This window comes from Palaemon carinicauda, chromosome 8 (assembly GCF_036898095.1).
Source record: "Palaemon carinicauda isolate YSFRI2023 chromosome 8, ASM3689809v2, whole genome shotgun sequence".
In the NCBI taxonomy this organism is placed as follows: Eukaryota; Metazoa; Arthropoda; class Malacostraca; order Decapoda; family Palaemonidae; genus Palaemon; species Palaemon carinicauda.
In genome coordinates, this window is record NC_090732.1 from 131,576,299 (window position 1) to 131,593,584 (window position 17,286).

At 30.5% G+C, this 17,286-nt stretch overlaps 1 protein-coding gene across 1 annotated transcript in view; it reads left to right on the plus strand.

Moving 5' to 3' along the window:
* Positions 1-17,286, plus strand: part of LOC137645941 (ubiquitin-conjugating enzyme E2 Z-like) — a 232,768-nt gene that overhangs the window by 144,127 nt on the left and 71,355 nt on the right. The window lies entirely within an intron of this gene.

Sequence of the window (17,286 nt, forward strand, 5' to 3'; positions counted from 1 at the left end):
TTTTCAGACTGAAACAGTTTGGAGTGGGTGGGTCGTTTCTTAGCATTATTATTGATTTTTTAAGTAATAGATCTCAATGAGTTGTGGTTGATGGGCACCATAGTGAGTATAGGACTGTGATATCCGGTGTTCCACAGGGTAGTGTTCTTGGCCCATTACTTTTCATACTATATACACATGACATGTGGTTTGGCCTAGTAAACAAGCTTGTTGCATATGCAGATGATGCTACTCTCTTTGCATCAATTCCATCCCCTGAATGTAGATCTGGGGTTGGTGAATCCCTTAATAGAGATTTAGCTAAAATTAGTGCATAGTGCAAATTATGGGGTATGAAGTTGAATCCTAACAAAACTCAGAGTATGATTGTAAGTAATTCAAGGACGGTGGCTACTCAACATCCGGATCTCAGTATTGATAATGTTTCTTTAAATTTGTATAACTCTTTTTTAGGTGTGATTCTCGACAGCAAATTTACTTTTGAGAAACACATTAGGTCTGTGTCTTCTTCAATTGCACAAAAAATTGGCTTATTGAGAAAGTATTACAAGATTTTCGGTGATCAATCTATTCTGAAGAAGTGTATTAATTCTTTCATTCTACCTTGTTTTGAGTATTGTTCTCCTGTCTGGTCTTCAGCTGCTGATTCTCAACTTAATTTGTTGGACAGAAACTTACGGTCTATTAAATTTCTTATTCCTGACCTAGATATTAATCTTTGGCACCGTCGTTCAATTAGTTCATTATGCATGTTGCATAAGATTTTTCATAACTCTGACCATCCTTTACATTCAGATCTCCCTGGACAATTCTATCCTGTTCGTAATACTAGGCAGGCAGTTAATTCTAATAGCCAGGCCTTCTCCATCATGAGGCTCAATACTACACAGTATTCCAGAAGTTTTATTCCAGCTGTTACCAAGTTGTGGAATGATCTTCCTAATCGGGTAGTTGAATCAGTAGAACTTCAAAAGTTCAAAGTTGGAGCAAATGTTTTTATGTTGACCAGGCTGACATGAGTTTTTTTATTGTTTATATATGACATTTCTGTTTTTGACGTTATTAATAGTTTATATAGGACATATCTGTGTTGACGCTGTTACTGTTTTAGAATGATATATTGTTAATTTATTCCTGTCATTTATTTATTTCCTTATTTCCTTTCCTCACTGGGATATTTATCCCTGTTGGAGCCCTTGGGCTTATAGCATCTTGCTTTTCAACTAGGGTTGTAGCTTGGCTAGTAATAATGATAATAATAATAATATATATGTGTGTATAGTTACACACACACACACACACACACATATATATATATATATATATATATATATATATATATATATATATACACACACATATATATATATATATATATATATATATATATATATATATATATATATATATGTATATGTGTGTGTATATATGTATATGTATATATATATATATATATATATATATATATATATATATATATATATGTATATATATATATATATATATATATATATATATATATATATATATATATATATATATATACTGTATATATATATATATATATATATATATATATATATATATATATATATATATGAATATATATATATATGAATATATATATATATATATATATATATATATATGTGTATATATAATATGTATATATATATATATGTGTGTGTGTACACATGCACACACACACACATATATGTATATATATATATATATATATATATATATATATATATATATATATATATATATGTATGTATGTATGTGTGTGTGTGTGTGTGTGTATATATACATACATACATCCATACATACATACATACATATGTATGTATATATATACACACACACACACACACATATATATATATATATATATATATATATATATATATATATATATATATATATATATATATGTGTGTGTGTGTGTGTGTGTGTATGTATATATATATCACATGCCAGAATTATTAAACAGGAATATTTATTATATTTCCAAATGGCTGGTACAGTGTTGAAGAAATTTTCATTAATATAAGATGGAATTAATGTACACTTGGAAAAAAGAGAAGGATAAAAAAAAGCACGTTGAAGCGTAGGTATTTTTAGGTTACTAATCACCATTGTAAAAATCAAATAGCAACAGGCACATCATTTTACTGTCGTAAGGGGAAGTCCACCTTCGATCATTAAAATCTAAACATTTCAAAATTTCCTATTCTTAATATGATATTTACGTTTTTATCTAATCGAGTTCAATCTGCGGTATACCACAAATTGTATACGCAGGTCAACATAATATCATAGTTACTCGTCTTAAAAGATTCCTCATAGAAAAGATAAGAAACTTTATTCATAGAGAAAACGAATTGAAATGTATTGGGTAACAATTGAATTTAATAGATGTCAGTGTTCATTTTCAAATAGATATCAAAGAAAGGAAATCCTTTTGATGAGGTTTTATTTCATAAACTTGAACTTTCCCCAAAAATAAGATAGAATTACCCAAACAACCTTTTGGCCATTGTTGGATGCCAGTCGCAATTAATTCATTTTACAAAATATCTTAAGACGTTAAATATAGACCCTTACCTGGCTGCAATTGTGGGAATATGTTTTTTTTTTTTTCCTTTTAATCAGGACTTTAGAATGGGATGGACTCAAATGCTTAATTACCGTCTAGAATTTTTTGGAAACCTCATGTAAACTAGCTTTATTTGGAAAATTACAAAAGATCTGTATCTTTCCTTATCATACTTGATATGAGGATTATATAAATACCACTCAGAAGAAAAAAAATGTAATTCATAAACAAAGACCCATGCTTCACAAGGCAAAATTTAGTTTAAAAAAAAAAACTATAGACAGGAAAGGCGTTCATTAGAGCATTTTAACAAATGCGTTAGATTGGCTGCTATCTGCATATGCTTCTGATTATTATTATTATTATTATTATTATTATTATTATTATTATCCAAGCTACAAACCTAGTTGGAAAAGCAAGATGCTATAAGCCCAGGGGCTCCAACAGGGAAAAATAGCCCAGTGAGGAAAGGAAATAAGGAAATAATAATAATAATAATAATAATAATAATAATAATAATAATAATAATAATAATAATAATAATAATAATAATGTTTATTGGACAAAAACATATATACATACAAAATATTTACAAAAAAAGATTCGGTCCAAGCCCATGTGGAGCAGAGCTCTTCGGGCAATAATACAATAAAATAATATCTTCAATTAAAAAAATTTATAAAAAGTAAATATTGATATAGATAAACTAAATGTACACATACATATACACAAGTATATACATATGCATACATATACAAATACATATACACACATGTACATATACATACACATATACACATAGACACATATAAATGAGATTTTCAGCCTAAAAATAAATGGAATTGTATATTCGTATAATAAAGTATAATAAAGAAGGGCGGAATAATAAATAGTGCAAATTTTGAATTTAAACATTGATATGGTAGAAATGCTAGAATTACAAATGTAGACAAGCAATAAACAATATAAGAATTAAGAACATTATTGCATTAATGGTTAGGTCATGAAGAAATATCAACTAATAAAACTTAGTACACAGATAATAACATATTAGTATATGATTTTTTAAAAGATCGAATGCTAAGCAATGCCTTAAGATAAGCAGGCAGAGTATTCCATTGTTTAACTCCCTGATAGAGATAAAACTGTTCACATTTCTTTACACGTACGAAGGGAAGAGTTAAGTTAGAGTCTCTTGTTCCATATTGGTGTGCTGATTGTACCTGAATTATTTTTTGTCTAATGGATGGATATTTATGCAGCGAAAGGGTTTGAAACATCAAATTCATTAAGGAGAGTTTGTAGGTATCCTCCAACTTCAGAATCGAGAGAGACCGGAATAGAGGTGATGTATGAGCTAAATAATCACTCGAAGTTATTATTCTCACCAGTTTTTTTTGCATAATGATTAGCGGTTGCAGGACGTTTCTACTGCAACTCCCCCACGCTGTAATGCAGTAATTTAGATGAGGAGATACTAAAGAGTGGTAGAGTTGTTTTAATATATATAGCGGGAAATAATCCTTCAGCCTATATATGATACCTATAACTTTGGAAATTTTATTGACTATCATATCCACATGCTTACTGAAGGTTAATTTATTGTCAAACATTACTCCTAAAAATTTTCCACTGGATTTCTGGTCAAGAGTGTGATTTCCTATTGCAACTCTTATGTTACCGGGAACTTTGCGCAAAGAAAATATTATGAAATATGTTTTTCTCTCATTTAGGGTCAATTTATTCGATAGTAACCAATTTTTAACATTATTTAAGTTAGCAGTTAAAGAATTACAAAGAGAATAAATATTTTTATGACAAAGATGGAGCGTGGTGTCATGGGCAAAAAGTATGGAGTTTAATCTGCCAACTGAGCGAGGCAAATCATTAATATAGATGAGGAAAAATAACGGTCCTAAGACTGATCCCTGGGGGACACCTATTTTGACATCCATAATCTCTGAAAGATGACCATCGAGCGTGACAAATTGTTTTCGATTTGTCAGGTAGGATTGGAGTAAGAGTAGTGCATTGCCTCGTATACCATAATGTTCCAGCTTTTGAAGTAGTATATCATGAGACACAGTATCAAAGGCTTTGCTCAAATCCAAAAAAAACCGCACCAAGGTATTCATTTTTATTCATTGCATTATAGATATTTTCAAGGAGGTCATGAACGGCATCACTAGTACTTACGCCTCGTAAGAAACCATACTGACACGTAGAGAAAATGTTACAACTATTGAAGAAAGAGTAAAGTCGACTATACAATAGTTTTTCAAATATTTTATTCAACAAAGAAAGGCAGCTAATTGGTCTATAGTTATTAACATCTGATATATCACCGGATTTGTGTAACACAGTCACACATGCAATTTTCAAAATGTCAGGATAAATACCAGCATCTAAACAACGGTTGAATAGCATAGATATAGGAAAGGCAAGTAGGTTAGCATTGTTCTTATATAATCTTGTAGGAGGAGAATGAATATTTGCTTTTTTGATTTTCAGTTTTTTTATAATGTTCATCACTTCAAATGGAGATGAAGGGGTAAAAAAAATAGACTGCTGATTTGAGGGAGGCAAATAGGTACGGAAATCTAAGTTAATATTTTGAGGTAAAGCATCCCTTAGAGTAACGCCTATTGTAGAGAAATGAAGATTAAAAGCATTTGCAATTTGTTTAGTGTCAGTAATGGTTTCCCCGTTTCGAATCAGTTTTCTGAGTGAGCTACTCTTTTTTTCTGCCCGGCCTTAGTGACGAGTTGATTAAGTCCCAAGATTTTTTGGCATCTCTACGGAGTTGGTCAAAAGTACTCTCAAAATAGTTTTTCTTTGCCTTGCGTATTAATGTACATAACAGATTACAATAGTTATTGTACTGTTGGCTACTATAATTACCCAATTTCATTCTTCGGTACAGATTATGTTTAATATTAATTGATTTAAGAAGTCCTTTGGAAAGCCACCTATTCATCAATCTTTTAACACTAACAAATTTTGTTTTCAGGGGAAAACACTCATTGAAGAAACTGTCAATTTTGTCACTGAAAGAGGTCACACCTACGTGAGGATTTAAGGAGGCGTGACCATATTCTGCTGACCAGTCTCTACCCCGGAGTAGTTCTGTAAATTTTCTATCATTAATTTGGCTCATGTCTCTAAATTGAATTCTTATTTTGTCATTCATGCTGTTTAGTGCAGGCAATAAAAGGCTACAGAAAATTGGGAAATGATCAGTGATATCAGCTAAAAATATCCCAGAGTTACTAACGAGGTTATTATTGGCCCAAATGTGATCGATACAGGAGAGAGAGTCATTTGACCCGATTCTGGTAGGCCTAGTTATTGATGGTCGGTATTCGAAAGACCGCATTGTGTTGATCAGTCTCCGTGTGGTCTCGCTTTCCCCTTCCCTCATTAGGCAGATGTTAAAATCCCCTGTGACAACAGTATTCCCAGAAGAGATACCTGGACTTCTTAGTGCCGCCTCTAGCGAGTTGAAAAACATATTTTCGTAACCTCCTGGACGCCTGTATATACCTAAGATAATAGCAGAATGAGAGGAATTGGGAACAGGAACTGTAGCCCCGGCACTTTCAAAATGATCTGTAGATATGCTTAACTCATCGAGAGGTTTAAACAAAAGTGAATCTTTAACAAAAATGCTCACACCACCGCCCCTCCGGCCCTCACGATAATTATGAAAAGCATTATACCCTGGAAGTGAATTCGTGCAATGTGTTTCTTGCTTAGTCCAAGTTTTAGTTAGCACTATAATGTCAAATTCATGATTGCAATTTTTCAAATAACCAATAAATTCGTCGTGATTTTTCTTAAAACTTCTAATATTAAGGCTTATTAGTGAAAGGCATTGCCGCATATGATCAGGGAGAGAATCATTAAAAGTATCAATGGTATAATATTTACAGGAAAATAGATCGGCTGCATTCACAAAATCTACAAAGTTCTCATCAGGATCAGCATGATTGACAGGATTAGCATTCATAAAATTAACAAAATTTATAAATGGGAAATATTAAATAATATGAACAGATAATTAGAAGGGAATTAAAATTAAACTTTAGGCTTATAATAATGAAATATTTACGACTGTATAAAAAGAAAATCGTTATGAAAGACGGAGAAAGAAAAAAAAATAAGTAATAAGTGCAATTGTGAAAGGATACAGATAATAAATTTATAATAATGGTGATGAATGTAATGAAGATAATCTAAGGCAATCTAAATAATTAAAAGAATATTTAATCAAGTAATACGTAGAAAACAATTTAAAATTCGTATCAAAAGAATCAAAAAAATGAAAAACTAATGAGTTAACTTATAAGCAGCTGCAAAATAATGTACAGAAATCATTTTGAAATTCACTCAGGGGCACTAAGGCCAGTACTATTATAAAACAGATCTAGGTCCTTGCGGGTTCGGATGGCGAAGGTGTTACCCGATCGAGATGTTTTAACTCTGATGACACCATCACGCGTATGCAAGAAGAGACCGTTCAGTTGTTGTCTTTTCACTTGCCGAAGTTCGTAGTAAAGGCTATCGCGTTTCCGAGTCAGAGATTCGTTTATGAAAAGTCCTTTTGCAGTATCATTTTTATGTTGCAAACAGGAATGTCTCATATCTGACTTTACAGCCCGTGACATCACTTTCAGCAAAATGTTGTTGTTAAGTGGTGACCCATCGATTCCTCTCTTGCCAATCCTTCTTCCTTCAAGGATGAAGTGGTCGGGAAATTTCTTCTGGAGACACTTCTCTAGGAGATCCCGGCCTAATCTCCTTGTATCTTCGTCCGGCTGGGGAGCAGGCAAAGCAGGACCAGACAGAACCAGATTATTGCAGATCATTTGGGCCTCGGTCTCGTCTATCTTCTCCTCGAGAACAAATTAACAATAAATCATTCTAAAATAAGTAACAACGTCAAAATAGGCATGTCATATATAAATTATTAACAACATCAAAAACAAATATGTCATAAATAAACTATAAAAACTCATGTCCGCCTGGTCAACAAAAAAGCATTTGCTCCAACTTTGAACTTTTGAAGTTCTACTGATTCAACCACCCGATTAGGAAGATCATTCCACAACTTGGTCACAGCTGGAATAAAACTTCTGTGCCTGGAAATTTTTGTTAACTATAACTGCTTTCATAAAGCTTCCTCTAACAAATAGAAAATAAGAATGATTCTGATCGTATTTGTAAGTAATAATAATAATAATAATGTTTATTGGACAAAAACATATTTACATACAAAATATTTACAAAAAAAGATTCGGTCCAAGCCCATGTGGAGCAGAGCTCTTCGGGCAAAAATACAAATAAAATAATATCATCAATTAAAAAAAAAATTATAAAAAGTAAATATTGATATAGATAAACTAAATGTACACATATATATACATAAGTATACACATATGCATACATATACAAATACATATACACACACATGCACATATACATACACATATACACATAGACACATATAAATGAGATTTTTAGCCTAAAAATAAATGGAAATGTATATTCGTATAATAAAGAAGGGCGGAATAATAAATAGTGCAAATTTTGAATTTAAACATTGATATGGTAGAAATGCTAGAATTACAAATATATACAAGCAATAAACAATATAAGAATTAAGAACATTATTGCATTAATGGTTAGGTCATGAAGAAATATCAACTAATAAAACTTAGTACACAGATAATAACATATTAGTATATGTTTTTTAAAAAGATCGAATGCTAAGCAATGCCTTAAGATAAGCAGGCAGAGTATTCCATTGTTTAACTCCCTGATAGAGATAAAACTGTTCACATTTCTTTACACGTACGAAGGGAAGAGTTAAGTTAGAGTCTCTTGTTCCATATTGGTGTGCTGATTGTACCTGAATTATTTTTTGTCTAATGGATGGATATTTATGCAGCGAAAGTGTTTGAAACATCAAATTCATTAAGGAGAGTTTGTAGGTGTGCTCCAACTTCAGAATCGAGAGAGACCGGAATAGAGGTGATGTATGAGCTAAATAATCACTAGAAGTTAATATTCTCACCAGGTTTTTTTTTTTTTTTTTTTTTTTTTTTTTTTTTTTTTGCATAACGATTAGCGGTTGCAGGACGTTTCTACTGCAACTCCCCCACGCTGTAATGCAGTAATTTAGATGAGGAGATATTAAAGAGTGATAGATTTGTTTTAATATATATAGCGGGAAATAATCCTTTAGCCTATATATGATACCTGTAACTTTGGAAATTTTATTGACTATCATATCCACATGCTTACTGAAGGATAATTTATTGTCAAACATTACTCCTAAAAATTTTCCGCTGGACTTCTGGTCAAGAGTGTGATTTCCTATTGCAACTCTTATGTTACCGGGAACTTTGCGCAAAGAAAATATTATGAAATATGTTTTTCTCTCATTTAGGGTCAATTTATTCGATAGTAACCAATTTTTAACATTATTTAAGTTGGCAGTTAAAGAATTACAAAGAGAATAAATATTTTTATGACAAAGATGGAGCGTGGTGTCATCGGCAAAAAGTATGGAGTTTAATCTACCAACTGAGCGAGGCAAATCATTAATATAGATGAGGAAAAATAATGGTCCTAAGACTGATCCCTGAGGGACACCTATTTTGACATCCATAATCTCTGAAAGATGACCATCGAGGGTGACAAATTGTTTTCGATTTGTTAGGTAGGCTTGGATTGGAGTAAGAGTAGTGCATTGCCTCGTATACCATAATGTTCCAGCTTTTGAAGTAGTATATCATGAGACACAGTATCAAAGGCTTTGCTCAAGTCCAAAAAAACCGCACCAAGGTATTCATTTTTATTCATTGCATTATAGATATTTTCAAGGAGGTCATGAACGGCATCAAAGGTACTTACGCCTCGTAAGAAACCATACTGACACGTAGAGAAGATGTTACAATTATTGAAGAAAGAGTAAAGTCGACTATATAATAGTTTTTCAACTATTTTATTCAACAAAGGAAGGCAGCTAATTGGTCTATAGTCATTAACATCTGATTTGTCACCAGATTTGTGTAACACAGTCACACACGCAATTTTCAAAATGTCAGGATAAATACCAGCATCTAAACAACGGTTGAATAGCATAGATATAGGAAAGGCAAGTAGGTTAGCATTGTTTTTATATAATCTTGTTGGAGGAGAATGAATATTTGCTTTTTTGTTTTTCAGTTTTTTTTATAATGTTTATCACTTCAAATGGAGATGATAATAATAATAATAATAATGTTTATTGCACAAAACATATTTACATACAAAATATTTACAAAAAAAAAAAGACTCGGTCCAAGCCCATGTGGAGCAGAGCTCTTCGGGCAATAAGACAAATAAAATAATATCATCAATTAAATTTTTTTTATAAAAAGTAAATATTGATATAGATAAACTAAATGTACACATACATATACACAAGTATATACATATGCATACATATACACATACATATACATACATATACATATACATACATATACACACATGTACATATACATACACATATACACATAGATACATGTAAATGAGATTTTTAGCCTAAAAATAAATGGAAATGTATATTCATATAATAAAGAAGGGCGGAATAATAAACAGTGCAAATTTTGAATTTAAACATTGATATGATAGAAATGCTAGAATTACAAATGTATACAAGCAATAAACAATATAAGAATTAAGAACATTATAATGTGCATTAATGGTTAGGTCATGAAGAAATGTCTACTAATAAAACTTAGTACACAGATAATAACAGATTAGTATATGATTTTTTAAAAGATCGTATGCTAAGCAATACCTTAAGATAAGCAGGCAGAGTATTCCATTGTTTAACTCCCTGATAGAGATAAAACTGTTCACATTTCTTTACACGTACGAAGGGAAGAGTTAAGTTAGAGTCTCTTGTTCCATATTGGTGTGCTGATTGTACCTGAATTATTTTTTGTCTAATGGATGGATATTTATGCAGCGAAAGTGTTAGAAACATCAAATTCATTAAGGAGAGTTTGTAGGTATCCTCCAACTTCAGAATCGAGAGAGACCGGAATAGAGGTGATGTATGAGCTAAATAATCACTCGAAGTTATTATTCTCACCAGTTTTTTTTTTGCATAATGATTAGCGGTTGCAGGACGTTTCTACTGCAACTCCCCCACGCTGTAATGCAGTAATTTAGATGAGGAGATATTAAAGAGTGATAGAGTTGTTTTAATATATATAGCGGGAAATAATCCTTCAGCCTATATATGATACCTGTAACTTTGGAAATTTTATTGACTATCATATCCACATGCTTACTGAAGGTTAATTTATTGTCAAACATTACTCCTAAAAATTTTCCGCTGGACTTTTGGTCAAGAGTGTGATTTCCTATTGCAACTCTTATGTTACCGGGAACTTTGCGCAAAGAAAATATTATGAAATATGTTCAAGGGGTAAAAAAAAAAATAGACTGCTGATTTGAGGGAGGCAAATAGGTATGGAAATCTAAGTTAATATTTTGAGGTAAAGCATCCCTTAGAGTAACGCCTATTGTAGAGAAATGAAGATTAAAAGCATTTGCAATTTGTTTAGTGTCAGTAATGGTTTCCCCGTTCCGAATCAGTTTTCTGAGTGAGCTACTCTTTTTTTTTTTTTCTGCCTGGCCTTAGTGACGAGTTGATTAAGTCCCAAGATTTTTTGGCATCTCTACGGAGTTGATCAAAAGTACTCTCAAAATAGTTTTTCTTTGCCTTGCGTATTAATGTACATAACAGATTACAATAGTTGTTGTACTGTTGGCTACTATTTCATTCTTCGGTACAGATTATGTTTAATATTAATTGATTTAAGAAGTCCTTTGGAAATCCACCTATTCATCAATCTTTTAACGGTAGCAAATTTTGTTTTTAGGGGAAAACACTCATTGAAGAAACTGTCAATCTTGTCACTGAAAGAGAACACACCTATGTGAGGATTTAAGGAGGCGTGACCATATTCTGCTGACCAGTCTCTACCCAGGAGTAGTTCTGTAAATTTTCTATCATTTACTTCGCTCATGTCTCTAAATTGAATTCTTATTTTGTCATTCATGCTGCTTAGTGCAGGCAATAAAAGGCTACCGAAAATTGGGAAATGATCAGTGATATCAGCTAAAAATATCCCAGAGTTACTAACGAGGTTGTTATTGGCCCAAATGTGATCGATACAGGAAAGAGAGTCATTTGACCCGATCCTGGTAGGCCTAGTTATTGATGGTCGGTATTCGAAAGACCGCATTGTGTTGATCAGTCTCCGTGTGGTCTCGCTTTCCCCTTCCCTCATTAGGCAGATGTTAAAATCCCCTGTGACAACAGTATTCCCAGAAGAGATACCTGGACTTCTTAGTGCCGCCTCTAGCGAGTTGAAAAACATATTTTCGTAACCTCCTGGACGCCTGTATATACCTAAGATAATAGCAGAATGAGAGGAATTGGGAACAGGAACTGTAGCCCCGGCACTTTCAAAATTATCCGTAGATATGCTTAACTCATTGAGAGGTTTAAACAAAAGTGAATCTTTAACAAAAATGCTCACACCACCGCCCCTCCGGCCCTCACGATAATTATGAAAAGCATTATACCCTGGAAGTGAATTCGTGCAATGTGTTTCTTGCTTAGTCCAAGTTTTAGTTAGCACTATAATGTCAAATTCATGATTGCAATTTTTCAAATAACCAATAAATTCGTCGTGATTTTTCTTAAAACTTCTAATGTTAAGGCTTATTAGTGAAAGGCATTGCCGCATATGATCAGGGAGAGAATCATTAAAAGTATCAATGGTATAATATTTACAGGAAAATAGATCGGCTGCATTCACAAAATCTACAAAGTTCTCATCAGGATCAGCATGATTGACAGGATTAGCATTCATAAAATTAACAAAATTTATAAATGGGAAATATTAGAATGTTAGAATACCTAGTTAAGGACAAACCGTGGTTCAGTGATAATTGTAGAAATGCTCATTTGGAGAAACCGGAGGGTTATCTTCTTTGGAAGAGTAACAGATAAGATTTTACTTGAAATAACTATAACTTTATTCATCCAAGAACTGTTGATCAGAGAATTTATATTTCAACTGAAAACAAAACATAATTTGACCATAAAAAACCCCATTGTGGTACAGTCACGGAGGTTATATGTGCATAACTATATATACATGTTAATCATGTGTAAAAAACATGTATATGTAAGTCTATGTATGTGTCTGTATATGTATACCTGTATGTGTTCACGTATGTATATGTCTGTGTATATATTATGCATGTGTGTATAAGAACGCCTGTCTATGTATATATTTCTATATATATAGATGTGTTTTATATATGCATATAATTTTGCTTATGTATTTATATGGATAAGGCTACCTTTATTGATATAAAGAAATTGTATTGAAAGTCAAAACAAGAATTTACCGGTCACCAGAAATGACCCTTTTTTGGCAGGTGTCTAATGAGGTTTGATCTCCGCCCAGGAAACACCTGATAACAGCTCAGGTAGCTGACATGGGAGTGTCATTGTTCTATGTCTCTATATGTATGTTCGTACGTCTACAGTACTTATAAAATGTAAAGAAACTTCTCTCAAAATATCAGTCTTCTGAAGAAGTATCACGAAACCAGTCAAGACTTAACTTATATTTCATATTTTCCTTTTCCGCGTGGTTCTCCTGCATATATATATATATATATATATATATATATATATATATATATATATATATATATATATATATATATATTCTCTCTCTCTCTCTCTCTCTCTCTCTCTCTCTCTCTCTCTCTCTCTCTCTCTCTCTCTCTCTCTCTCTCTCATATACCATCCTTCTTTATCATATAAATATGCATTTCCATTTGTCTTTAGGCTAAGAATCTCATTTATATGTATCTATTTGTATACATATGATTATGTATGTATGCGTACATTTTGTATATCTATATCCATATTTACTTTATTTTTTATTTTTACTTAATTGATGATATTATTTAGTTGTATTATTGCCCGAAGAGCTCTGCTCCACATGGGCTTGGACCGAGTCTTTTTTTTTCTTTTTGTAAATCTTTGTATGTAAATATTTTTTGTCCAATAAACATTATTATTATTATTATTATTATATATATATATATATATATATATATATATATATATATATATATATATATATATATATATATATATATATATATATATATATGGATCTTGTCACATTTTATTTCTCGTAGAATAAGTGATTTGTTCTTCATCCAGTCAATCACAGGTCACATATCCTCCCCAAGTAACGGTTTCACAACCTCCGTGAACGTAGACCTATCCATCTTGAGGGATACTGGATATCTGGATATCTAAATTAGTTTTTCTTTTATATTATATAGAGGAAAATAACTTAGGTAATTACTCAACCAGCTGCTTCAGTAAGCAGAAAAAAAAATTGAAATAGCTAATTAGGTGAATAGAAAAATGTTTAACCAGTAAATAGCAGCTTCAAAATAACAACTGAAATGTTTGGACTTTTTTTTACTTACTCACCCAGCTGTTTGAGTAAATAGAAAATTTTTTAACTAGCTATTTAAGTGAACAGAAGAAAGTTTAACAAGTAAATAGTAGCTTTAAGTAGCACTGAAAGGCTCATGTAAAGAATAGGGAACCCAGTTTACCACATGTCAAGAATAGGGAACCCAATTGTCCACATGTAAAAAATAGCGAACCCAATTAACCTCATGTCAAGAATAACGAACCCGTTGATGGTTGGGTTCGCTAATCTTGACAAGATCCATATATATATATATATATATATATATATATATATATATATATATATATATATATATATATATATATATATATATATATATATATATACGTATATATATATATATATATATACGTATATATATATATATATATACGTATATATATATATATATATATATATATATATATATATATATATATATATATATATATATATACATATATATATATATATATATATATATATATATATATATATATACGTATATATATATATATATATATATATATATATATATATATATATATATATATATATACGTATATATATATATATATATACATATATATATATATATATATATATATATATATATATATATACGTATATATATATATATATATATATATATATATATATATATATATATATATATATATACGTATATATATATATATATATATATATATATATATATATATATATATATATATATATATATATACGTATATATATATATATATATATATATATATATATATATATACGTATATATATATATATATATATATATATATATATATATATATATATATATATATATATATATATATACGTATATATATATATATATATATATATATATATATATATATATATATACGTATATATATATATATATACGTATATATATATATATATATATATATATATATATATATATATATATATATATATATATATATATATACGTATATATATATATATATATATACGTATATATATATATATATATATATATATATATATATATATATATATATATATATATATATATATATATATATATGGAGATATTGCTAACGAAATTGTCATTCGCATTAGTAGTCCACTTACTTTGTTGTATTGAACAGGTTAATACAACAAAGTAAGTGGACTACTAATATATATATATATATATATATATATATATATATATATATATATATATATATATATATATATATATATATATATATATATATATATATATATATCAACAAATAGTAGAGCCTCTACGAGATGGAATTTGTGAGAATAGGTAGATGAATTCAAACAAATACAAGTTGATCAGAAAACGCGGACACTCGGTAGTTTGGGATAATCCCCAAAACGGTCCAGTATATTGCCCCAGGAGACATTCGGACGCAGAGATTAAAATAGGATAAGCGGGAGTGGTAGGTAAGGGAAAGGCCCGTGCCAACAACAAGTGTTGGCTATAATACTCCAACAACAACAACAAGTGGTAGGCCTTTGAAGACACCAGAGAAGGACATTTGGCAACGTAGGAGACAACGCCCGGATTACCATGGAGTCGATAGTGTAACCTTGAGAGATTATTTTAAAATATAGGAAATATTTCTCTTCCATGAAACAATATTTCTAAGAGTTTCTCATCACCTATTTTGCAAGTACCCATTATCAGTAATAATCATGATGATGATAATAATAATAATAAAAATAATGATAATAATAATTATAACAACGTAGGTAACGTGAGATATTAGTTGATATAGAATCGAATAAAATCAATCTACATAATGAGACCACCACTTTTTCTACTACTAAAATTTGTTTTGAAATGAGAATGATGAAAAGTAAATAACGAAACATTACCAAAAGGTAATTATGTTTTATTAATATTCTTCCTATACAGCTTAAACTTTGATGTACATAATTTTGCGCACAATATCGTAAATGCAGAAATCAATAAAAAGAAGACTTGATTAATGACAAAAGTAAACTTTATGTAATGTGGTCCTATTAATTAAATACAAGATTAAGCATTTCTATAGTCGCTGCAGAGATTTCGGGCGAGATAAGACCCACTCCCTGATGACGTCATAGCCAATCATGTCTCTTGTTAACAACTTGAAATATTGTAAGGGAATTTAGGGATTTATGGTGACCGCTGCTCATAAGGGAGACAACACGATTTGCTATGACGTCATTAAGGGGTTTGGCTTATTTTGCCTGAATCTTTGCGGCGACTATAGGTCTTAATAATGAATACACTGCATACTTCAGTGCAGGGATTGGGAACTTTTTTGTTTTCAGATGAAGGCATTCTTACAATTCCTCATTGCTCATTAAGGCCACATGTAATTTTTGGGGTTATTATATCCTCCAAGTAATTTATTAGTAATTTAATGAAAGTGGGATAGGGTATAATGCATTACATTTGCAAATATTCTAATCAAGTAATTACTTTTTATACAAGTAATCAGGAAATGAATAACGTTGAGAGCCAAATATTAGAATATTTCATTCAAGTTTGTAAGTAGTTTTCAGACTGATAAGTCAATGAATAATAACGAAAGCATGTCATTTTCAAATTACTTTAGTAAAGTAAGTGTAGGTTCTTTGTATTCAAGTGATAAGTAAAATAATGTTTCTTATAGAAAACGATAGCTTATAAACATCAAGCATATAACATTTTCAAATATCTGATATGGGTGAGTAGGTATTTTTTTATACAATCACATCTCGTAAAAATGCAACATAGACCTATCTGTAAAAAAATTATCTTAAAACAATCTTAGTTGTTTCCACTGGAAAATTCAATTGCTGTATTTGCTTTCTTAAGATGTTCAACAAATTCCTAGTTTTTAGCCATCGTTGCTGGAGCACCATCAATAAATACACTTATCATGCAAGGATGTAAAATTTAGTCCTTTGTGACATTGCCTTTTGAAGTTGTTAAAATGTGTCCCCCGTGTCCTTCCGTTAATTAAGGTTGACCAAGGAAAGCTGTTCTTCGTACAATTACTACCAACAGGCAATTGTAAGTAATTTGCGGATAAAGGCCGAACACAGCGAATA